This window comes from Adelges cooleyi, unplaced genomic scaffold (assembly GCF_023614345.1).
Source record: "Adelges cooleyi isolate 19-005CV unplaced genomic scaffold, UGA_ACOO_1.1 ACOO_flye_CR_arks_rails_tigmint_CR_PRNA_168, whole genome shotgun sequence".
NCBI classification, from domain to species: domain Eukaryota; kingdom Metazoa; phylum Arthropoda; class Insecta; order Hemiptera; family Adelgidae; genus Adelges; species Adelges cooleyi.
This window is the reverse complement of record NW_026095825.1, coordinates 680039-706763: the sequence shown is the minus strand read 5'-3', so window position 1 is coordinate 706763 and position 26725 is coordinate 680039. Positions and strand designations below refer to the sequence as shown.

The window sequence follows — 26725 nt, the reverse complement described above, 5'->3', positions numbered from 1 at the left end:
CCATTTTGTTGGTAAATTCCATCGACCTAACGATAAATTTCGAAAGTTAAACTATGTTAAATACGGTTTGGTGAGTTTTGAAATTAACGATAATTTACAGAACATTTTAACTTGTCGTTTATGTGATGTCAACGTTTATTAAATTCGTTGCGATTAAAACGTGAAAATTATCTTATTTAACAAAAAACAGTTTCTCCATAAACGAAAAGCTCACATTAAAAAAGAGAGAACAAAAGAGTTACTTAAATATCTTAAAATGTATGTGTTGTGTTCAACAACATTGTATTGTAAATTATAATTTCAAAGGTGTGTAACCTCCAGCCGATACACGATACTTAAGTATCCGAATTTCCAAAGTCATACTTGATACGCAACTCATTACAAAATTACACTTCGATTTTCCTTTCAATCAATAAGCTGAAATATTCCAATACGAAGGCGTGTAAAACGACACAACTAATCACTGTATTGAATACGGTGCCACTCAAATTGGATACACATACACCCTGTATAAGTATACACGCGAAAAGTGAAAGCAGTAACCAAAGGTTGTTGACCGACGATGACGGTTTTTAGAATAAGAAAAACACTGACTGTCCTGCTAGAATTGGTCGTTACCGAACGGGCCCCAAGTGAGGTCGCTCTCCCTTTGATTTGTTCTTTTCTAGTCATAATAATAAAAAAAAATATTAAAATGTTATAATTTTTTCTTTTTGCAGAGTCTACATAAGAAATGTTTTATTGCTCCCCATGTTTAAAATTATATTCAGATCCATCGCCACGGTAAGGTTAGTTTAGGTTTAAATATTTATTTTGTTTTTTAAAAAGCTATAAACTGCCCTTTTTCACACCTCGATAATTTTTTTTTTAATTATCCTATAAATATATATACAGGGTGATTATTTTATCACGAAACAGCCAATATTACTTTTTTTGATAGCAACTTTTGAAACTTAAACGGTAACGTATATATTTTATTAACTTTTTAAATTGAGAATAATGTACTAAAAATGTTGACTGTCGATAACCAGTTATAAAAACATTACAAAATAAATTGCAATTATTAATTAAATCCAGTGAGATATTGACTGGTTTATGATAAAAGAATAACCCTGTATTTCTATTTGAATTTTCGGAGGTAGGAAAAATGATGATTTATATAACTAAAAAAACAACAATTGAATATAATGTTAGGGAGATTGAAAGTGGTCTGATTTTTTTTTAAGTTTTCGACAACAAAAGCATTAAAAACTTTTGACAACATAGGATGACTTGACTTAAGTTTTGTAAAGGTATTACTTGGTTATGTGGGAGCAAATAATTTATTTTTCACTTTTTTTCGTAAAAAATTGCGTTTTGATAATAAAAATAGATTAAATTTTTTATTACAAAAAAACGGATTTTTTAAAAATAAAATTTGGTTTTCAACAAAACCCAGTTAAAGACCAACAAATGTTATATATATATCTGCGGGATTTATATATATATATATATATATATATATATATTCGTCCGTAAAAAATATATGTAGTCTACAATGTACGAATCTCTTTTAGTAATTATTAGACATTTTTTATTATCAACACAATCATTACGGTTATGAGATTCAAAACCATATCACATATTTTTTCTTTTCGCGACAATATTAGAGTGGTAATTTTCTGTTTCGTTTTCTGTGTACTTATCCGCCTCTTTGTTGAACAAACAGTACAAAATAGGACTGGCAAACAAGTGATTGTATTAAAATAAAAAATATTTGACCCGCTCGCGCACGTTACAAAAAAAATTTAACTAGTGTAAATTAATTTAACCTACTTTTTTTTAGGTACTACAATACAGTATAACGTGTGTGCCCCGACCGTTCGTTAAATGTGTTAACATGAAACGTTTTTTTATTTTGGTTTATTTGTTTAGACTTTGTAAATACAATTAGAGTAATTTAAAATTTGACAATTGAACACGACAGTGTACAATAATTATAAAATTATCGACGTGCGATTGCTTTACAAAACATGCCTGACGAAGGAACAAAGAAATTATGTATGATAGATAACTGGAGATAATATTTTTTTTTTTTTTTAGAACACATAAAGTTAAAATATATTATAGTTTATTATATTACAGTTTAAATGTAGAATGAAAACGGTAATTTTGATAATGGTTATTGGTAATTTTAATAATAACTGGATATATAATCGGACATAATATAATTGGATAATGGTAATTTGATTTTAAATCCATAGAAGTTCCGCCTTTGTGTGGTTGGTTTGACACAAAATCTAAATGTTTGGTACTTTTCTAAAAAAGTAGGTATATCTCCCAACGAAAATAAGTCAAAAACACGAATAATCATGTAATATCTAATGTAACACACCTAAGGGTTTTCTTCACTCGATGCGGGCTTTCGGTGATAGGGCTAGGACTCATTTTAATCATATTGTGGTTTTTGCAATTGTTTTCACCACAGACCGCCCATCCGGTCCGAGTACAATCGTTCTATTAAACACAAACAACAGCTATAAACGGCGTACATAACATACAATATTATGATTGTTTACAACGCAATTAATTCGACATTTATCTAAACAGTTGACCAAACGAACTGTTGTTGCGACGACGTCGACGATACACGATGATCATAAAAACGTTTTCATAGATCCCCGGCCTATTTTTACCCGCACGGCTCACAGGCCTTGACGTTTGGCGAACTCGGGTGAACGGTTTGTTTCAAAATAGAAATAACGTACGACTTTTTTTTTTTAACATTATTTTTTTTGGCGGAAAATCAAAATGTTAGTTACACGAATTTTCCCGAAAAAATATTCCTTAAAATAAGTTAAAGATTAAGGTATTATTATTATTATTGAAACATTCAATGTTGTTAATATGTTCGATGTTCTGTCGAAATTATAAAACGCGTTGTTCTTAAAAAATATATACTTCGATGTCGAGGGATTACCGTTCCGAAACGTTGGCTTTTCCGGGTTTTCCCGAAAACTTTGCGTACGCGCTCAACGGCGGCGGCGGCGGCCGGCCGAGTGCTTTGGCCTCGCCGCGGGGTCAACGACCCTACCCCCTCCCCAGAACTTCCTTCTTCGCGTGCCTCCGGAATCGTAAAGCCACTAGTGGCGCGGCGCTATTGATTTTCCGGGTTTTCCCTCCGGCGTTCGGCCAATGAACGGAAACCCGCGGTGTGACGTCACTGGCCGGCGGCGCGACGACGTTGTCGTAGGTCAGTTACCCCGAAAACGCGTCCGTGCCACCGTCCGCCGCCATGGCGATGGCTCGGCGAGCTTTTATGATGGAAGGCAAAAAAAAAAAGAGCGGATCCCGGAAGTCGGCGCACAAAATACGGAAAAACAAAAAAAAAAAAAAATAATCAATTTTGTACCGGTGCAGATGAAGTTGGCAATGTCGGGTGATCAAATTAATTAATTGTAACAATAGATAATATTGACTATTATGTTACATCGATAGTTATTAACTTGTAAATATGATAACGATTACATCGCGGTCAAACGCTTCGATGCAGATCCGCAGCTGCAAATGGTGCGAATCCGGAAAAAATTATAATTGGGTACCCAAAATGGGGGGTATACCGGTGCCATGTGTAAAGTCGTGGTTTCAATGTGAATTACTTTGAAGCCTGTCAAATTGTGAAGTGTTCGTAACAGTTATCATTTGTAAGTACTCTTAACCCGATAATTTACGTACACCTGTAATATTCTTATAATTGGCGGTTTTACTACACTGCAAGTTTGTAAGCCCGATACAGACTTAAGAAATCGACATTTTAATAGTTTTCCGAGTCGCCTTTTTAGGTGACTCGAACGAAATAAAATTTGAAATAATTAAACATTGTTATATCGTTAAAACGGATACTGTTAATAAGAAGTATACAAAGAAATAATATAATTAAAAAAACAGACAACAGTAATGTCCGGGTGACTTCTGCGTTTGCGTTCCGTTCGGTTAACGCGGGGCCAAATAGCTAGCGCTATCTGTCGGTTGTTTTTAATGTTTTATTTTTATATTTTTTTTAACAAATAAAAAACAACAACAACAATTACACAGGACGTTGCCCTCGCGGCTCGTTTCACGCCGAACCACACTAATAAAAAACTTTTAAACCGTTATTAATATTATAACCGTGCAACGGTATACGATTGGTAAAAAAAAAAAAAAATGTATTAATATTATGACTAACAATGTATGGCAATTTTTTTCCAAAGATTCGTCCGTTCGAAACGATTATTTTATTTTGTAAATGAAAGACACCAAACAATTATTAATATTTTTGTACTACCCGGGTCAAGTGGGGTCATTGTAAACGAATCGAACATTAATAAAATACACATTTTTTCTCAATGAAAAAACCGACAGTGATGCGAAAAAACAAAATGATTAAAATTGTCAATTATTTTGTATTTTATTTTATTTTAATGTTATAGCAGTTTATACTGTTTAATATATAATTAATAAAATATCATAAATTGAGAATTTAGATTTTATTTTTCCTGAAATAGAGAATCGTGAGTATAGGTATACTCAAGTCAATTATTGTGCTATTGCAAGTGCACAATCCGTAAGGCAGGACGTTTAATACACGTGGTAAGGAAGTACAATATTGTTCAATACAATATTAATGTTTCTCTAATCTCTGGTAACAAACAATGCGCTCTATCGGTTAACAACGCCGACAACCGGCCGTTAAATCATTATTATACCACGTATGGCCGTTGTCAGCTCAAAAAAAGGATAATACTACTTTCAGTGTAATATCAGAGTTTTACCATAATCGCTGATAACTTGCAATAATATAAACATAATTATTAAATAGTATTTTTTTAATATCGAGGAACAATAACACACGGACGACCACCCGTTTCCGGCATAGGAAATTCATTTTAGCGGTTAAGTGCGTCCGAAAATCGATTGTCAAAAAAAAAAAAGTGATTTAAAAAATATATTGTCAGTCGGTATTGTGCTTAATTGTTATTTATATACATACGAAACTGCAGAATTGCGGCCACGGTTAATATACAATAAAAAAACATTGTATACATATTTTAATTGTATATGAACTACACAGGAAGTGGAATGTTGTAGTGCAATTATTGAAAACAAAAACCACTTAACGGCGATGGGGAAAATTGTTATTATCGTTGAAAACAAATAGCTCGAGTTAGTAATTAATTATGTAGAATAAAAAAAACGGAGCAGAGTTAATTTTCTTATCGTGGTAGTAAAACCTGCAAAAGGCATTAGGTAAGTCGATTTTTGTTCACAAATTATTGTATACACAAAAAATAATTAGAAGAGCCAAAATTGTGCATAGTAAAAAAACTGCAAAAAGTACAAACCCGTGTTCGAAGTACGTTCAACGTTTTTGGGATTTTATTCATCTCCGAATAATATGCGATTGTTCAAACAAGTCGTTGCGGTTTATCGTTTAGTATGATAATACATCATATAATATACATAATTCGTAATGGTGTGTCCACCTATTTTTTTTTTTTTTATTATAATTACTAACTACGCTTACCGAGGGCAAAACAAATGATAAAAAGTAATGTTTTGTTTCCGTTATTGTTGGCCGGGTTAGATCCGGTTTACGCCGCTCTCGGGTCGGTTCTCCAATCAATTAATTAAGAGGGCTCGACTTTTGTTTTTTCGGGCTCACTTTTTTTTTATTGTCACCGCATTTTTCGGACAATTAACCTTTCGTTTAACGTGCAATGTGATACAACGCAACGCGACCGCGTTACGTAATAAGATGCACGTGACGATCAGCTTTTTTTTTCATTGTTTTAATTGCATTCGGTCGACGAAAACGTTTAATTAACCAACAGCCTTACGAGTGAGTCTTATATTATACACATATTATTATAACATATATATTAAACGGTATAATACGTACACGCCGATGATATTTATATTGTGTGCTACTACCCGAAAATCGTTTCTAATCTAGCGACGCCGAATGGTCGTAGTATAACTAACGGTTTATTTTTATAATAATAACACCATATGCTCAACGTTATAATAATATCACCTCCACAACACTAGATTTTCGAGGGCGAGTGCCTATCGTTTTGAAATTACATCCTAATCAGACCTAGAATAAAAAAAAATAATGATAATAATAAAGCACATTTAACACCACACAAAAAACACTCAGGAGCGGTGTAACTTTTTTTTTTTTTTTTATGATAGCAATGGCTCATTTCGTCTACCTCCGGATCAGCCAAGCGTTGAGTCTAATTATTCTTAAAAAAAATAATTAACATAAAAAAGTTTCCCCTTTTTATACATGTCATAATGATATACATATGTACCTACGTAAAATAATATATAATCAAAGGATATATCCATTTTATGTAAAACAAATTAACAAGACCACATATTTCAAAAAGTTAAAAATTCGTTAATCTAACGCTTAAAATGTACATAATTATGGCACTCCAAGTGCACTTTTGTGTGTGCGAAACGGTTTCAGACCATTTATTTTTTTACCAACACTTAAACCTTTAACTTAAAATATACCAAAAAAAAAAAAAACACTACTCCAATTCCTCTCTTACGTACAAATAGGTATTATATTCTGTTAGGAATTTCTATATATTTTGTATTATTACTATGTCAGTAGATGGTCTGATATTTGATGGTACACCGGTGATTTTTTTGGTCGTCAAAAGTTTAAGTAGCAGAGAAAATTAGTTATTAAATGTCGAACATAAAAACCATTTAATCGTGATTCGTGTTATAAGCGGTTAAACATTTTTTTTTAATTGTGATTGATAGGTTTAGAACGAATAAAAATTACATACGGTTAAAAAAAAAGGCGAGGGGATGGGATTATTGTAGTGTATTTTTTCCATACCAACCGAACTAAACGTAATGTCTTAAAGGAGTTAAATAATACTATCTGCTTGAAGGTTCCAAAAATGTAGCAGATATAGCAGTGTTACTGTAATACACCAAAAAACGCGATTGGAAGCCAAAATTGTGCGAGTAGCTTTGATTTTTTTTATCGAATTAAATACCTATCCGAATTTTTTCAGGAAGACTACCCTCGTGTAAAACGAATTTTTTTTTTTATTGCCTTTTCATTATTTTGGTACCGCGCGCGGTGCATATAATACAACGCCTTGATGGATTTCAAAAAAAAAAAAAATTCAATAAGTATAAAAAAAATCAACGAAATTGTTTTACCGGTATTTTTAACCTCCAAAACGAGCTGAACATTCCGTGGGTGCCCGGCCGACCGACCAAGTATAGTATAATAATATGTATATGTGTGTGTACTGTGTGTGCATAAGCGGTGTCATTGCCCTCGGTTTTTTTTTTTTTTTGGAAACGGTCTTTTTTTTTCCCATTGAAATGTTTAAATTTGAATTTAATTATTACACTCAAACGTTAGTACACATTTTATAGGTACTTTTCTCCCTTCCGCTCCTTACTTTTTTTGAATCGCGATACTGTTTTTGAAATCGAGCCTCTTCGGTCGACGTGTACGTACTAAATTTTTCATCTAAATGTTTTATTTATATTAAACATTATGCGTAAGTCGCCGACAACGCTGCATGCGGTTTAAAAAGATAACTAAAATTGCAGGCAAAAAATCTGAGGCCAGATTCGGATTCAGCGGGCGGGGGGGGGGGACGTCAAATTTCGCCGTTAATATCCACACAACATTTACATCAATGTATTTAGATTATATTTTGGCAAATAATTTAACATTGTGTCAACCATCAACCCATCAATAATACTTTCTCATAATTATTTATATTTAAATCCTTAACTCGATGTTATAGTTTTAATGTTGCCTAAACATACCGTGAAAATGTTTTTATATTGCTATTTCCGATTTTCTGTGTAGAAAGTAGGAACGTTTTTTTTGAATATTATTATAATATAGATAAATATAGTTGTTTGTTATATTTTACAGCAAAACGTACATTTAATAGGTGAATTTTTAGATGAATCCGATTTGGTCTCAGATTATTCCAAACGAAGGGTCTAGAGCAAGAACCGGGTATCTCCATATTTTGAAATTGTTTAGGACAACCAAAAGAAAATCCATTGTCCCGTTTACCACTACTGGCGGGAAAAATGCGTTTTGTAATAACATTGTAGGTAATTGTCCGAATTTATCGTTTTTGATGCACGAAAAAGGTAAATCATTTTTTCATGAACATCTTGCCATATAAAAAAACAATTTTTTATACAAAGTGGAGATACCTGGTTCTTGCTGTGGACCCTTCAAATCGCCCCTAAAATTGCTATACAAAATTAAATTTTTTCTTAAAAAACCTACATAAATTCTGTTATTATTTATGTTTCACTCCAGACACGATTATATACTTTTTACACACACGCGCATTAGACTGATGACTAATAGACAGGTATAGTTTGCTTCGGCACAATAACCTTGTGCAGGCATTTTTTCTTTCTTCGAGTTTCCAATAATTTGTAACGTTACGAACATCTAAATTATACATTGTATACTGTAATATAATGTGGTGCAATGTGGTAGGTAGATAATATATGTAATATTTATTAACTTATGTCTTGTAATAATATAAATACACCGAATAAATAAAATATAAATGCCAATGAACTGTACAAAAAGAGTCCGGATTGTTGGGATGTTGTTTTTTAGCAGATAGGTTATCTTATCTTAGCGAAAATAAAAAAAAATAAAATTAGTCATCACGGTCGTCTTATGTATATACAACACTACCAACTCTTTCCAATGGTGTCTCGAGTAAAACAAAGTATTGAAAATCAGTTGAAACTTTAAAGACTATTTATTTTTTATTTTTTTATAATCGTTATAATTGGCGTTTAATTATTTTACCACGACGATTTGTCGAAATTGCCAAGACAGCCATTGCTTGAGTTTGCATTTTTTTTTTTTTTTTTTGGGTACTGAAAATAATCGACTTTAAAATGGTTAACCTACATTTATTATTTATATTAAATGTTTGCTTATTAGAAACGGCTAATGCAAATAATCGCCGACTGGAAAACTCTGTAGGCGTTAAACCTAAGTATTAGTTATTGCACAATAACGATATTGGAAAATTATTATTTTTTAAATGCTCGCGGACGAAAATCTAAATAATTTACAAGAAAAACAAAACGAGTTAAACGAACACATCAACCGATTTATAATACACTGAAACAAATTGTTTCTAACAACCCGCAAAGCAATTATTATACAAGAGAATAATTTTTTATGTTTCATCAATGTTTGATTATCAACAAAATATTTTTCGCTGCCCGAGTAAATTTTTTCTTTTTTTTTTTAGAAAGTATTACGTGAAAAAAGTAATTAATTTAAAACAAATTCCACGGGAAAATCTTGATAATATGTAATAATATTATAAACGGTCGTTTTATCAGAACTTGGCCGTTGTCGCTGGCACAGTGTTAGGTTGGTAGGAATAAGGGTATATATTCTAAATACATCTCAATCGTTGCACACGCGGTCAATGGACGACAAAACAAAATAAAACAATATCGTTCCGGCGGCACACCCTGTATACTCTACTTTAAAACGTACACTGCCCATCGGCCGTGACGTTACACACTTAATATTTATACTCTCGGTGAACCGCTTATCGTAATTATTGTTATAACGATAATCGAATCGGCAATAATACAGCAACGCGTTATGATATTGTATTAGTACCTATTTTTTTTTTTACAACATGCGATCGATTAGATTCGTTTAGATTCAAAACGTTTCGCCCGCAATCAACGCGGGCTGGCGGAGGAAGGGGAAAATGAAATTTGCTTGAACTTGATTTTGAAATAAATCTCAAGACCGCCCGGGAAAAGTCGTTGATCGCAAACGGCAATACGGAATTGTATTTTTTTTTTTACGGATGTATGTACCTACTGCCTACGCTTTTTGTGTGTGTTTGTCGTCCCGGCAGTGTTGTATTTACAAAGGGGAACACACCTTAAAGCAATGCAAATGCAATCGAACGCGCGGTGGAAATGAAAAACCTGTGCAACGAAAATAGGCGTAATAAATATCCGGTATCCGCGTTATTAAATAAAATCATATAAATATAGTTTACTATTATTTGCGCTTCGTAAACTTGCAAACAACCATAGTAAATAATATATTATTATTAATATCGTTAATATCGCTATGTTTTTGTTTGTAGAAGAGCTTTGAACTTGCGGCGACCGCGCAGAGTTAAATACATTTAAAAAAAAAACAACGTTTCGTTACCATATTGCGGTATGTAAATCGGCAATGGATGTACAGTGTGATTCATTAAGTTCAAGACACACAGTTCCTCCTAAAATAATCGCAACTCTGTTGTGTTCCTTTTTGGGAAACACTTATGTAGAGATCTACTCGAGCTTGGAGTATTAAAATGTTGGTGTTTTTTTTTTTATTTTCTCACAGAATTCTAACAACGTTTAAAGAATAATTTTCTAAAAAATGTTGACTGGTGGAAACCAGTTCTGAACTTTTTGAGTTATGAAAGTTCAAAATTACGACTGAAAGTGGACCGCGATAGAGTGATGCGCGCAGATAAAAAAAAAAAAATACAAATATTAAACAATATTCAGTTATTTTATCATATTGTAAAAACAACACAAACGGAAATGTTAAAAAAAATAATTAAAAAAAATTGCAATAATTTCAAAGAAAAACGAGTGACTTATCGTTGATGAATCGCCCTGCACAATATTATAAACTGTTGTTATTATCCCAAACGGTAAAATTAGATATGTAAATATTTGTACTAATATTCTTGTCGAGGTTTGGCGGCCAAAAAATATGATTTACAAGTGCGTTGCAACAATAATGTTAATACAATATTGTGTTTCGAAAATATTTATTATTACTATTGAAAATGTACAGTTTTCATATAAAATTTAAATAACAATAATATATTATTACACTAAAAGAATTGTTTACCCCAAAAGTATCTTTCGGCTTCGATTTAAATAAAATTATTCTAAAATCGACGAAAAACGTATGGTGTAAGTTCATATTTACTCGAAGCTATCGTGCCGAGAACAAAATCTTTTTTAGGAAATCAAATAACGTACGGTTTTTTTTTAACACTTCTATAAGAATTACGTTGAAAGCCTACAACAATAAAATGAATCCTCCAAAGCTCGTCGTAGCAAGAAATATAACGTGTGTGTTACATAATTTTATTTTGTAAAAAAAAAATACAGCTAACTTAGGTTAGGTTGGGCGGCTAAGTCATTAAAGAAATTGCTTTCGAAATATAGCCTATAGTTGTAATACTTTTTTACTTATTTTTCCAAAATGTTTGATAATTTAATGTGTAAAAATATAATTGTGTACCAAGAAATTGAAAAAAACGGGGCTTTAAAGCTTTTTTATTTGAAAATTTTTGATTTGTATTGCTTTGAAATATTCCTTTGTTATATAATTTGGCAACGACGTATTCAAATTTTTGAACATGTCGTTGTTTTATAACTGGCAATATTTTAGTCAATATTTGTACTAATGCTTGCAACTTTCAATTTTTTAGCTAAACACTCATTCGACCGTTATGATGTGTTGTCAAACTGCGCAATAACTTATTATCCTAACACTTCCGTCCATACAACAACAACAACCACTCTCCAAACAAATATGTCATTGCGTTCGACCACTCGTCCCGTCGACTATCGGATATTGTAATAGTATAATTATTGTCGCATTACGCCGGTGATGACACGGGCGTTGGGTATTATTACAGTATCGTACGGACGCACGGCGTCTATTGTTATTAACGGTACGGACGCGCGTTTTGGGAAGTGCTGCGCTGTACCGCGGTGGCGGCAGCCAGTGAATAAAAACACGCACAAAGTCGATGCGGAAGTGGTGGGCCGCGAGCATGCGGGGGTGACCGTTGGACCCGCCGCCACTGCCGCTGGCAGAGTTCATTGAACCCGGGACGGCGGCCTGGAGAGCAGCGCGAGCGCAAAACGCTCGGCGGCCGTTTACACAACGCGCAGGCCGCCCGACGCCCGTCGACGACATGGACTCACCGACAGGTACGGCCGCCGTCCAAGGGACACGACCTATTATATTTATACACCCAAACGGGATAAACGCGATAAAAACAACGAAAAAAAAAAACGTCGACAGCCCGAAATTGAAAAAAAATACAGCGATAATAATATTATAATATATAGGCGTTCCGTTATTATTATAACACGCGCGTTAATCTCGTATGTATGTAATAATATTACGTACGATTTTGTTATTTGTCGATAACAACGATTATTAAAATCGAACATTCATCAACGACCGTTATTATTATTATTATTGTTGTTGTAATTATTTAGTGTTGAAACGGGAGCGGTGCGTTTCGCCGATCGATCACGGGCCGCCGGTCGGTGTTTTGTTATTTTTATAATACCGGGAGAAGAAGGTTCATTGGCCGTCCTTTGCATCATCTGTGGCCGCCAGTAAAGAGCATGAGGTCATGAACCTTTCACGGCGCCGCCGCCGCCGCCGCCACAGTTGTATATTATACCTGCGATGCGATGGGTGACGCAGCCGCCGCCGCCACCGCTATTTTCCCTCTTCTTTCGCTATCCTCTGCTTTCGCTGCAAATAATATCGTTTTACCGGTTTGTTTACGTTCACACGGTTTTCGCGTTGTCCCTTAAAAAAACCCAAACTACGGGTTTTCCGAAAATCTGTATTCAAATTTAATAACTACTGTGATGAGATTACATGTAACTGTGCAAGAGTATTGTAAAATTCATTAAGGTAATTACTAGTTTCGCCCTCCAGATTACATACAAATAAAACAATATAATTAATAAAAATGATAAAAAAACATGGAAAATCTACAAATGTTCATTCCAAAAATGTTTTTTTTTTTTTTTAATGTGTGTACTTCTTTAGCTCCTCTCTAGGAGTAAGTACTCGAGTAAAAGAAACCTTAACTTTATTAACCACTTGGTATGTAATAACACGTTTTGTTAAAAACCGATTTGAAACCGTCTGTGGTTTTTTCCGTATGCGGCCAGCATCATGGAAATAAAATTTCAAAAATATCTAAACTTTCCCCTTGTGTTATTTTCCACATTTTCATATTTAAATTGGCTCAGTCAGCCGCGGATCTAGGAAAAATCACGAACAGGGCAAACACAATATATAATAGCTTATTTTAACATTAATCAAAGACACGTAAATAAAAAAATTAAAAATTGTTCCGCGGACCGAGCCAGATGTCATTCAAAGAAAAATAAAATAAAATTGTTGTAAAAATTATTTTTAAACGCAAAAACAAGCTGACGCCCACTTGAGCGAAACCCATGTTATTATATAAGATGGCGCACGCTATGTTTTTTTTAATATTAAATTTCTTGTAAAATCTACCACGATTTGGATTTTTAACATTCTAATATTAAACACTTAACTTCAACATTTATATTGATAAATAATTTAGACGATGTTCGGCCCCCCCCAAAACATCTCGTTTATGTTTTCAATAAATAACATCATTAAACAGTCGCCAAATCATGATGTCTATAATATCAGACAGATTTTTTATTAATTATTTTTTATGAGTGTTCTCTCGTGTCGTCACGTTCATTGACAGTAAAATACAAATTTAAATTAACTTATAAATCACCAACGTTCGAGAGTATTGTTGATCAAAAGTGCAAATGTTAATCATTATTCCTATAATCACTAAAACATGTTTTTAGCATAAAAATCCTATTCCAAATCGTTTTGGTTTTTTATAATTTAAAATTCGGAAAATCCCGATTTTGTCCAACTCCGAATGCTCAATGAATTCAATACTGTGAAATAAATATAAATTAATTTTAATTTTAGGTAATTTGCAATTAACCCCACCGTGCGATCATATGGTAATTTACAAGATATTTTTCTGCAGGCAGGTGTCAATCGGTCACAAATATTGTAATGCATCGTACATAGGACGTGGCAACAAGACTATACACGGGCTATTCTTCGAAACTCGAATTTGGTTTTAGAAGGGTATCTCGGAGTATTCAGCGTCCCCCTTTGAGGGCTGTTCGTGTGCACGGGACCCCCCCCCCCCCCGCCCTCATAAGGGTATACGCCATTGAGAGTGTGTGTTTTTTTATTATTATTATTATTATGTTTTCTAAACAACAGCCGAACGAGTTAGACGGTATCACCGGTCGTCCGAAGGCGTATATAATATGTGCGCTTACAACAAGGGTCAACGAACTCGTGGTGTAGCGTCTTATGTGTGTTTGTAACGTCCGTTTTTTTTTTTTTTTTTTTTGTTATCTGCACTCGGTAGGTCGTTTCTGCGATTTACCCGCGGCGTTTGGGACAACGCGCCACAAAATAATAATAATAATAATAATAATAATAATATATTATGTTGTATAACTATAATATGAATTATACATAACTTGGGTGTCGGAACGAAATAATCATACCTACACGCTATATTCAATGCCGTCCAGTCAAATTTTATCCTGCGATATCCCGTAGAAGACGTATAGGTACAACGAATTAGCTCTACAGCTGGTAAAAAAAAAAAAAAAAAAAAAACGATCCGTTAATTATTTATTCAAAGCAGACCCGGGCGTTGTTTGAATAACGTTTTATCATAATGCGAATTTAAAAAAAAATTATAAAAAAAATAAAAATTGTACTTAAATATAATAAACTCAAATAATAACTACAATTATTCTAGTTTTACTCGGACCAATTAAAATAACAATAATAAAATAAATAAATAATTGGTTAAAAGTTTCCATGTTGGCATGTTTGGATGTCGGCGAAGCAATTTATATAAGGGTAATCGAAAACGATGTAACACTAATGTAAATATACATTTCAAATTAAATAAAAATAGAATTTTAAATACAGCCAAATGACGGTTATTTCGAGCTAATGACCTTTAGCTGTCGATTTATTAAAAATAAAAAATAAATTAAGATTTTTTTTTATTCAACATTTTTTAAGCTCAAAATAAAAATGAGGAATATATATATATTTTTTTTGTTCAATTTTGTCAATACTTAATGCGATTTGTACCCTCTACTCAAAAAGTGGACTATTGCAATATCATAAACATTCGTTATTAGTTATTACAATGTACTACAAAATTGTATTTTTGTTTTTGCAGCCTATTAATATATTATCTATTTATTGGATTATTTATACTTAACGGAGACTGGACTCAATATTTCTCTAACTTTTAATCATGTTTCTATTTAAATTGTAAGCAAAAAAAAAAAATCACGAATTACCCGATGTACCAACGAACTGCATCGGGGCATACATTTAAAAAGGATTGAAAAAATGATTTTTTTTGTTTATATTAATTAAACAATGAATGGACTTTGGGTCCATAAGTCATTTAATATAATTATAATTCCCTTATTATGGACATTTCTCGAGGGGTCATTAAATGAACCTGAAATTAAAATCAAGTTATCTGTATAAATCAATAACGATTACAATTGTGTGTTATATTTGTGTCACCACTACCAAAGTTTGATGAACTCGGATAAAAACAATAAAATATTTTATCGATTATCACCTATAATACATAATAGTATATGATGGGTAGAGTGTGTGTGTGTGTGTGTATTTATTCTGCGTGTAGAAGGCCATTGTTAATGTGCCGTGTTTGTCGTTATCGACCGACCGGACCTTTGATTAGGTCTAAAACTACACGATATCATAATAATATTATAGTTAATATATTATTTGTGACGCGCTAGAGTGACGGTTTGCCAATTGCAAAAAAAAAAAAGAAGGAAAACGTCAAATCGAAATAATTTTTTACAATTTTATATCGTTTTACTTCACACACGAGTCATGACCGATGATATAACAGTATAATCATGTACATGAACTTGCCGTTCGACCTTGCGGCGTCGTCTTCAACACGCATAACCCAATTTTTGCTAAAACCTAACCACGGAGAGCATATTACACTCATTGTTGTACAGCGACAATAAGTCTGGGTTAACCGAACCGAGAAAACATTGCCAGTAATTTAAAAACCCCAAAAGAGTTCCCCAAATGTCGATCGTTACAATCAAGCGGATTCGTGTGATCCACTTGAATATTTATTTTAAATTCAAAACACGGCTGTATCGGACCGACTTTTATCTATAAATATTAATTACACTCTCAACCGATCCGATCTGAATTGATACATTTGGACGTATTTTGTCACTCTGTTCGCAACGTGATTATCGTGTTGGAATTTTTTTTTTTTTTTGTCGAGCACGGGACACTTTAACCCTGGACGGTTTTTTTTCCCGTGCTCACACGCACACGCGGGGCCCAAGCGTTAAAGGGGAGGGGCGTGGTTTTCGGTTTACACGCGCGTCGGTCGTATACCCGTAGACCGTTTATCTGACACAGCCGAGCAGCGGTCGTTGCTCTCGTTCATCTAAATGTAGGTCAGTAATGAGGCAACGACCCTGGACGACCCCGCCGCCGCCGCCCTCGCTGTTTGAAAAAAAAAAAATTAAATACCGAAAAAAAAATGTATACCGCGAATGTCCGATGCCGTTTATTTGCGACAATAACAATACAATATTTATATATATATATATATATACATATAAACACGTAACGTTACCCCATTTAAAGCGACGTCAGCGATATAACGTTATTATTATTACTATTATTACTGGAAATTGATGATTTTTCGATTATTCCAAACGCGTAACGTACTGCGTTCACCGCGAATTTTTCGATAGTAAAAAAAAACAAAAAAAACAAATTATTTTATTCTCGACTAGGAGGCAATAATGGTGGTATGTATTGTTATAAGCGTTGACGCGCGACAATTGATTATTACTGTTACTGAGCTGACTCGACGAAAAAATTGTTTGGAAAAAATTCGCCCCGTCTGGCGAGTAGTAGTGGCTTTTTTTATTATTATTATTATTATTATTATAAGAAAGTATAAGGATCCAACGATACGCCAACGAACAAGGCCAAGGCCGCCGCCGGCCGGACCGGTTTCTCGTGTGCGCAGTTCGGTAGCGGTTTTTTCAGCTGTTTAAATGCGGTATTGTTTCTTTCTTCGGCCATTAACCGCCACCGGGCAGATTATATAGTTCATCAATCGGTTATAATATAGTATGTACATACAGCACAGTACAATAAAGCGTGCGTAAAATTCGACTAAACGGCCAAAACTCAAGTCCGAAAAAATCGTGTGAATTTTATAGGACGCTTGAAATTATCAAATATGTACATTGCTAAAAATATCTATTGTAATTTCGGAAAACTTTCTGCGCGTCAATTATTTATGCATACAATCTGTTAGTTTTCTTTCACTGTTAATACAATATTTAATAGGTTGTCGTTAAAATATAACAGAAAACAAAATTACTCGGCAGACTCTTTGTTAGTTAAATTCGATGAGTGTATTTTGACAAACAAAAACAATAGGTATAGAATCAGTACACATTAACAGGTTTAATTTATTTTCAACAAATATTATGTTTAAAAAAAATAACTTGAAATGCAACTGTATTCTAAACGATTTGATATAATACAACAATCGTACGCCTAATATTATACAATATAAATGGAAAGGTATTGTAATTACATTTTTCTGTAGAGATAACACTTAAAAAGGAAATTGTTTAATGACGTTTTATCTTACAATACCAAAACCATTTAACTAATATTAAAACGCTATTAGCCAATTTTTTATGAAAATAAATCTCGGGATTAAAAAAAGAGAAAAAAAAGCAGCAACTGTGTAATAACAAAACCCCGACGAAATTCGTATTTACAGTTATAAAAACAAATCCAAACCTAACGCAACAAAACCCAATTTAAAATTTCATTTCCATTTACTATTTGAATTATTTGTAAATATTTGACGTGAAGAGAACCAACGTAATACAAGTGACGTTTTTGTCAAAAACCAATTTATGATTTTACAATTGTCGTCAACGAAACTAAAATTTATTTGTGTTTGTTTTAGAATTGTTTATTGATTTTTGAAAACATATATCGTAGAAAACTAATAAACGTGTAGAATAAATCATTTTCACCATGCTCTTTTGTAAATGTTATAAAAGATACACTAAAACAATACTTCGTCTATGTATATTGGGTATAATATCAAACAAAACGACGAAAATCAAAACGCGAAAAGGACATTCCGTTATTTTTCATCCGGTTATTGTAATAGATAATAAAAAAGTGCATCGTTTATAGGCGTGTTCGTTCTAAGACTTTCTAGAAGTTTAACGATATTTCCACCGTTAAAAGATATCTAGGGTAATAACAACTTCCTACGGTTAAAAACAAAAAAAACTCTACTAAAAAACGTGCTCCTCCGAACCACAATTTTGGCAACGATTTGGCGACAGGTATGATTTTTGACCTTACAATCGAACATTATTATACAATATAATAATATATAAAACACGCCGATTTGGTGAGTAAACACGTTTATTATCTCTCTTCCTCGCTATCTGTCTATATTATCTCTCTTTCTCTCTCTCTCCCTCTTTGGTTGCCAATTAATGCCTGCACCCAACACACACACACACACACTACACAGTATAGAACCGACGACGACCATGGCGGTCGTTGAACTCAAAACACGCACACCCGCCCTCACTTCGCCGCGGCCGCCTTAGCACCTCTCCGATCGCACAGCCCAAGTCGCCTCTGCTCTATAAATACACAAAACTTTCAATGACTTATAATATTTCTAATTATTAAAAAAATATTCGACTCAATCTATCCGATGCGTGGACGCGTTTCCGGGGTGAATATAGAACAGGGATGAAATCTAATATATATATATATATATATAATCTACACGTGATATGTTTAAACTAACTAGGAAATAGTATTGAACGGTATTCGAGATGGAAGTCGACGTTTTTACGATAACCAATTATTTGTCATGGCTCGAGTAGACGACCGGGTTACTGCATTCCTACCCCCTCGCCCTGCATCGAGATTTTCGACGATAAAAATAAAATGGCAACGTAAACGGACTTATTTAAATGAGGCATTGACGAGGCGGCCATTTTTCGAATTGATAATAACATAATAAAGTGGGGGGGGGGGGGATACGTGCGATAACCTGGTATATATTAACGCCATGCAATTTATTAATATCGCTATTATTATAAATTATATTCACCTTGGACCTTTGACTGTTATAATATTATATATCCGGTACAAAAGCTCCTCCTAATAGTGTACCTACACACCGCGGTAAAAAAATATATATCGTCAACTCGAGAAAAATCTTATCTCAATTTCGCGTGCGCCAAAAAAAACGCGTTCGAGTGTAGCGCTAACATGATTACAATATGAATGGCGACTACACCTTTTATACCTGCATGTTGTACATCATATCACAATATAACAAACAGTTGTCGTTTGATAAATATTAAACGACAACCTAATGCAAAAACATTCGATCCGAACGGCTCAAACTCGGCGAAAAACGTATTTTTTTAGATTTCACCGCTAAAATGTGTAATAAATCGAATTTTCCGACTTGGGGTGCCGGGACAGTAGGGGGGGGGACTTTTTTATGAACGCGATACGACTTCGAAAAAACGGCCACTCTGCGTTTGTTTTTTTTTTTTAGCGATTTCGTTACACTCTTCGAAGGTAGAAAACTTTCAACGTGACCGGCAAAATGGTATGCGATAACCGATAACACACGGTTTTCGGGTTTGGCGGTTTTCTGGACAAACAAAAAAAAACAAAAAAAAAACCTTATCGCCCTGTCTACGGCGATCTTATCTAAACGGGCTAATATCATAACATTTCGTGTTGTACTTACATTTGAACGACGTACGCCGGCATGGTGAGGATCGACGGCTGCAGCTCTTTTTTTTTTGGTCCGGTGTAACGACGAAATATGTATAAAAATATAATATTTTTATATATTCGTATACCGTGTATACAGTGTGTGCTAATTAACGGCGGTAATTCGGCTTTTCGTTTCCAACGAAATCCTTCTACGTGGTGTCGGCAAACGGCTGGTAAGCGAATCGAATTCGGAATCTTAGCCGTCGCAAATGTCGCCACTCACGAGCGCCTTCACGCCCGATCATCGTGTGTATAATGGACGGTAATAGTAAATAATATAATTGTTGATATTATGTTTGTGTGTAAAATCTACAACGACGATAGCCGGGGCGTGATAAATTTCGGCACGGGATTTCCGACGTTCTCCGCGGAGCGAACCTTGAAAACAATAGATAACAAAAAAAAAAAAAATCATAATAATATAAACGCGAGAAAAAAAATCTATATTTGTGTAAAATGAAAAAAAAATTACATGTATACCTAAAACAAAAAAAAACACTGTCTACGGTTTTTTTAATTTTCGTCACGCGCTTTTTATCCGGTCTATCCCGCAACGCCCGACACCGATAGATAACGCGGGTTATACATAATATATATTATACACATACTATGCTATGGTGCTTTCTATATTATGTCTAGCGAGGAAATTTAATACAAAAACATTATTATACCGTTGTAGGCGAATAAAAATAATCGTACTTTCGTAAAATATATATATATATGTATAAATATATGTATATTTTTAAAAATTTTTAAATCTGTAAATATATATATGTATATATATATCTATATGCCTATATATTTTTATAGATAATATTTTCGTTGGACGTGCGTGCGCCGGATAGATCGGACAAATAATGACCGGCGGACGCTTTTCCGCGGTTACCGCAATAGCGGTCACTCCGGGGCGGTTGAAAATCCAAAAAAAACCACACGATTTCGGATTCGCACCAAAAATTTGAAAAAATTATTAAAAAAAAAATCCACAGTTTATTACCTCACTGTAAAACGGTAAAAAAAAAAAAAAAAATCAAAAACAATAACAAACGACACTCCGGACGCGTTTGAATGAATAACGATTTAATTTAATTTAAATTTATATAAAAAAAAAAAAAAAAAAACTTGCACGTATTAAAAATAATATAGCAACGTTGGCGATGTTTTTTTTTTTATCGGCTGTTATCGGTCGAATATTACATTACGAAATACCACGGTCGACGGGACGAAAAACGGCGGCGGCGGCGGCGGTTTCGACGTCGGCGGGATTTCGGCGGGACGACGGTCGGACTGTGCGACGCGGTAGAGACGCGGTCGCGAGCTGATGCCGGCGCAAACTTGGGAGCCGGGCGGCAGCGGTCCGAGCGTGTGCTGCGAATGTACGCGGACGGCGGCGACGGGGTGCGCGCGCACGGCGGGGCAACATGTGCCAACAGTTATCGCCGGTCGTTGACCTCGGCCGCCGCCGCCGCAGCCACAGCCGCAGCCGCGCAGCGCGCGCGTTTATGCCATTCATTATACAATAATATATATATATATATATATATATATATAATATACATATATTATTATTAGTTATTACGCACGTTAGGGCTTATATGGTTGATATGAGTTGTATTGGTAGTAAAAAAATCCGTCCGTCGAATCGGTTCGAACCGTTTTTGGTGTTTTTCTGAATGAAAGCTTACAACGCGCGCGAGACCTGGACACGGTGACGAGGGGCAGAGAAGAGGGCCGTTTTTTTAGGGGAGTCTTGATTTTGTCATTGTTTTCTGGATAAAATACACGATTTGTCTTTTGATAAATAAAAAGCTATAGCCAAAAAAAAAAAAACGGAACGCACTGCGCAAAATCCAGCACAGCGCGATCGGAGCGTAGTGGAGACAAAAGATGGTGAAGGCGGTGTTGTGATAAAATCTCACAAAAACGGTACAACGAAACCTGTGGAAATATTAAATATCGATAAAAATCATTGCTAAGGCAATGATAATATGCACGAAATTGTACCCGTAGGTGCATCGTAATTAACAATATTATAATGAACGTGTTATGCAGATACCTGTTGACTGTTGATTCGTTTACACATAGCAACATGGCACGAGTGTGATTTTCTTTCTTATTTTGAGGGGTTTTCCTTGATAAAAAAAAATATTCGACTATAGTTTTTTTTTTTTAAAAAACTGCATGTGTTATAGTCCCACTTTATTCTGATTTCCATTTCTCAAGTCCCAAAACTACGCTCGAAATGTGAAGTAAAGAAAAACATTGCCCCCTAGGGTTTCCTTTGGAGGGAAAATGTAATCATAGATATGTTTTTATACTCGAGAAGATGAGTTCACACGATCGATAATTCAATGAAAAAATTGTATATTAGATCTACTTTTCAAACCTCAAGTCCTGAAACTACACCAACCAATGCTCAATGAAGGAAAAGTATCTACTCCTCTCTATTGAAAGAGTTAGTGGTGTAATTTTGGGTATTAACGGTATATCAGTAATACTATACATCTAAAATAATATTTCACACAAGTTTTTAAAAGTAATTAGTCCATTTTAAAAAAAGTTATAACGCGCTGTACTCTTAAGACAAAGCATGTGTAATTGTTAAAGGTGTTTTTTTTTTTTGAAGAAGAAAAGAAGTGAACTTTTTTAATTGTTTAATCGGTTCAGCGATTTAGAAGACACAAATATATAGGCCGACACAAAAAAAAAAATTTTAAAAAACGTCATTGTAAAAACAATACCTTTTCAGCACCATATCGTAGGTAAAACAATATATCCACTGTTAAACGAGACCTAACTAATAAAATTTACCTTGAGCTGTTTTTTGGCTAAAAAAAAAAAATATTATAAAGAAACCGAAAGTTAAATGTTTGAAATACGATTTACACAAATGCGATTTTAATAAAAGCCCGTTGCTGTTTAACATTAACATTTATTTATACTTACTAGGAAATATCATATTTGTTTAACATGGTAAAAAAAGTCTATATAATATTCGTTTTGACGTGAAAACTAATGAGAGTCAAACAACTGCCAGAACTTTGGACATTATAGTTTTTTGAGTAAGTATACATCGTTAATTGTACATGATATAGAAACGTTGATAGAAACACACCACAAGTAGTTCACGTGAGTCCGGCGTGTAAAAGACAAATTCAATTTTTTTTTTTTTAGTAAGCCAAAAATATAAAGAAACAAGTTTATATACGTAACGACGACGAGGTACCGTCAGTGATATCCGGTCGAAAATCTCGGTTAAACTAAACATACTAACCAAAAGCGGCGGTCACCCTTTTTTTTTACATATGTATGTATGTGTAAACAAGTCTCAAATTAATAGTTATAATGTTAAATAAAACGTTTTTTCGTTATCAAATGTAAAAAAATTAAGTTGTCGTACTGCTTATGGGAATAGTATTTAGGCCTTTAATGTGCATCTACTCCAACTGTAAATTATTCACATGTGTAAATTCCTCTGTTTGAACTACATACATTCCGAACACTGACCGGAATAAGAGTAAATAAATATACGAATATTACTAAAATTCGAATTCCACAGTGTAACTTCAAAGGGAGAGGGGATTGTCAAACTCTCGAAACTTGTCCTTTTAACGCACATCCCTTTGTCAATTAATTGTTATTAGTGGGCGATGGACAGGCACGTAGCTATTAAAGATATTATTTTTTTTTTCCAGGCTGAAACCAAACTTAGGGAGCTTTTGACTCTTCATTGACGTATACATTAATTCGTTTTTCAAATTAAAAATAATTTTCAGAAAATGTTGACTGGTCGATGACCAATTTTGAGTCATTACCATTAAATTGATCAAAATTCAAAACTTAGGACGGAAGGTGGATTGCGGTTGAGTACAGGGGTTAAAGTGGGGGGACGCAGGGGGACTCAGTCCCTCTACCTCTAATGGTGGTTAAAAAGTGTCCCCTTTAACAAATTATTCGTAAGGTACACCGTACCGCTCCAATTATAACCAAACATTAGTCAATATAATTCAGAATTCCATTGAGATTAAATCTTGGTTTTTATTTTTTTATCGATTGTTACTTTACTTTTATCAAATGTATTTAATACAAATTATGGACTATCTAATATATGTGTAAAAATAATTGATTTTATTAGTTATTGTAAATGGCTTTACTGGGATAAATAGGTAGGTTAGGATAGGTATTCGATTAGCCCATAAGTAATAACATATATACAGGTAAAGTGTGAATGTGTGATTTTTTAAGCATGCTCACCCCACCATGCGTAGAATTTGAATTTTTTCTTATACAATTTAAAGCACTAAAAACACTACATTTTTATGATGTATATATTTTTTGTCTGGGTGATTTTTTTAGTTTTCTTAAAAGACAACCAATACTTACAACTTAATATTATAAGAAAAAATATTCTCTTTCAAAATGTTAAATTTTTATAAAACACGAGTTATTCTTAAAAATGTTGTATTATTTGTGATTTAAATTTTGTATGAAAAAAATTACAAATTTGAACATTATTCAGGGATAAAAGTGGGATGAGTATGTTACACAATCACTGTTTCTATATTACATATACTATATGCATTGGACATTATACATAAAATTATATATGCAACGCTTTAAGCTATATGGAGACATTAGTCCCCCCCTGTAATTTTTTCCCACTTTAAGCCCTGGTTGAGTATTGCGCGCATATGAAAATAATACTACACTCCTCCATCCCTCTTAAAGCGAATTAAAATTAATTTAATTCGTTTCTAATCTCGTTGCACAATCAAGGGAATTGTTTCTTGATACATTAGTTATGTTAATTTTCATCGAAGATCTAATAGTTGTTTTGGACTCTCATGTTGTTGTATTGATAATAATTGTACCGAGTATGCGTCCAAGACTGGAATATGAATGAATGACAACCGGGGTCATGAATTTAGCTTTCTTGGGGGAATAACACTAAACTGAACTTGTAAATTATCACCTCTCACCTATTATGGTATCTACCAGGATTGTGATAGTTCGTACAACTTAGATTATCATGACACGTCGTATAACATTGTGTACATAAAAAAACAGAACGCACTGCACATCCTAGATCTAATTGTAGGTATACCTATAGCCTATCGACTAAGCAAAATATGTATGACTAAATTATTATGCATACAAAAAAAAAAAAACGTTAAATGTAAAAAGATAATTTATTCTCCAAAGCAATCTCAAAGTGAACGATTACCGTTACCCGTTTTAATTTTTAAAGTGTACATATTACTGAAGGAGAAACGGTTTTGTAAAATGGTAGATATTATTGGGCATTTTTCGAAAACGTTTGTTTGTTATTCGTTTTTCTTTTATAAATAATATACCTAATAAGATGATAAGTAATACTTCTAAAGAAAATAAATGTATGTCATTCTTAAAAAAAATACTATCCATCGGGCCTTATTAACTAATGCCCTCCTAATTTGTATTTCATAAAATGCAAAAAAAAAAATGTGATACCCGACGAATCGATTCGTAATAGCAGAGAACAAAATAATTTTGTTTTACTTTAAAATGCGTCAACTAAACATTTTCAAACCCAAGCCCTGAAATCTTGTTATCATTCTCAGGACTATTATAATACGTATTGTAGTTATTTGAAGTATTTTATTTTTTATTTTCATAAGTAGGTTTTTTATTATTTGTAATAATACTCGAAACGCCATCTGCTGGAAAAACTTGTTTACAACGAATTCAGTTAAACAAAGAACACGCTGTAGTTGAAGTTTATTTCAATTATAGGAAGGAACATTGTCAAAAATAGGAAACATTTCAGGAGAGGGGGGGGGGGGCTGAGACCCATTAATATATGTATATGGGATATTCTACGACAAGTCGTACTCCAATTGCATCGGTTTATTTTCTGAAATTCTACATACACTTCGTACCTACTCATCTGAAATTAAACAATATTTAATATTAGTTTTTAAAAAAAAAAAAAATACTCCAAACCATGTTTACGTGATATAAAGTTTTGAAAATTGATTAAGTAATTTTTCAATTGTTTTTAACATTCTGGAAATGTTGTTAATAACAACAAACTTTCAACTAAATATTTAACATAGATTTTTTGATTTATGCAAAAGAGACACCAAAATTTAACTTGCGATTTAATCTTATCATAGGAATACCGAATACTATTAAACCAAATATTGGCTTAAATAATAGCTCATTTATATTTGTGTTTATAAAAATAGTAAATAAACGATTATTTGTTGTCAAAAACCTAACCATAATATTTAATAACGATATTGTTATTAATGTTTTGAGGCTGCAATGGACTGCAATAATATGTAAGAATAATATGTTATACATATTACTTTACCTAAAGTACGGTGGTTTGAAGGTAACAGGCGAGACAATAAAAAAAAAAATATTAAACTATAAATGAATTATTGACTAAGTGCAACAAAAAAATGAACAACATATTAAATTAGAAGGCATGATTAGCATAATACTTGCGCATGCAACTTATAACTTAGGTACTTAGTAATGTTAAATTGTAATTAAAATATCTCTTATAATCTGTGTAGCCAGGCCAAAATTAGGAATAAATAAAACTTGGGTCAAGTATCAAATTCTTATAGTACATAAATAGAAAACTCTTTTGAATTTTTTTATTTTGGTCCTAAAATATTTGTACTTATTCTAAATTCTTTTACAATAATAAAATATTCCTTCCTTCGATAAAAAAAACGCAATTTTGGCGCGACTTTTGAAATCTGCAACACAGTTGGTCATGCTGTATTTTTTTAAATTTCATAATATAATAAATACTACTATATTTGTTTTATTTTTCAATGGTGGTGACACTGACCATTGACGATAGTGTTATTGTTTACAAATTTTTAT

At 33.3% G+C, this 26725-nt stretch overlaps 1 protein-coding gene across 3 annotated transcripts in view; it reads right to left on the bottom strand.

Moving 5' to 3' along the window:
* Positions 1–21159, bottom strand: part of LOC126833059 (hormone receptor 4) — a 72493-nt gene extending 51334 nt beyond the window's left edge. For 2 of the 3 annotated variants that reach the window (XM_050564182.1, XM_050564186.1), the window contains exons 1-2: positions 20324–21159; positions 19815–20221 (exon numbers count right to left, since the gene is read on the bottom strand). The gene's annotated coding sequence lies outside the window, so the exon portion shown is untranslated. The remainder of the gene's footprint in view (positions 1–19814; positions 20222–20323) is intronic. The other variant, XM_050564184.1, reaches the window with a different exon arrangement.
* Positions 21160–26725: the final 5566 nt, after the last annotated feature.